General features: G+C 38.0%; 1 non-coding gene across 1 annotated transcript; it reads right to left on the bottom strand.

The window, feature by feature from the left end:
• Positions 1–132: 132 nt before the first annotated feature.
• TRNAI-GAU lies at positions 133–206 on the bottom strand. Its single transcript has one exon. It is a non-coding gene; the product is annotated as a tRNA-Ile (tRNA).
• Positions 207–668: the final 462 nt, after the last annotated feature.

Raw genomic sequence — 668 nt, 5'->3', positions numbered from 1 at the left:
ATGTTTCAAAGAAAATGTGTGAACAGCTGTTTTCCATCATGAGTGACTACAATTATAGTTCCTAGTTGGCATTTAGAGCAGCACTGTATTCAGCAACAAGGAGATCTGACAGTTTTTTTTTTTTTTGGCAGCTGGCTGGTACAGGAATCGAACCCTGGACCTTGGTGTTATCAGCACCAAGCTCTAACCAACTGAGCTAACCGGCCAGCCAGTGACAGTTATACCTTGGTACAAAAGAAAGGATGTCAGATTCCAAAGAAATGAATTAATAAAAAAAAATTTAATAACTTGACAATTAAAATGTCTTTTATTTTCAACTTTATTTTTTTCATTTGATCTTTATAAGTTCTAATACCATACATGTTTATGTTGCTACGTTGTTACACCAAAGCTGAATTAAAATAAAGGTAGCTTGATCATATTTCTGTTGATCTGTCTTCTATCAGCCAGCTGCATTCATTTGCTATATATTTCTGCCCCTGAGTTTGATAGCCCTACCTTATTTCTCATTTGATTAATATAATCTTTCATATTTCTTTTTTTTTTTTTCCCTTTTTGTCTTTTTTCGTGTCCGGCAACAGATTGCAACCCTCAGTGTCGTGCCCGGACCGGACCGGGACCGGCAACAGGATCGCAACCCTCAGTGTTGCTCCCACACCTCGCTCAGC

The sequence above is a fragment of the Galeopterus variegatus genome, unplaced genomic scaffold (assembly GCF_000696425.1).
Source record: "Galeopterus variegatus unplaced genomic scaffold, G_variegatus-3.0.2 Scaffold21407, whole genome shotgun sequence".
NCBI lineage: Eukaryota > Metazoa > Chordata > Mammalia > Dermoptera > Cynocephalidae > Galeopterus > Galeopterus variegatus.
The sequence above is the reverse complement of the archived record's forward strand: the minus strand, read 5'-3'. Positions and strand labels throughout refer to the sequence as shown.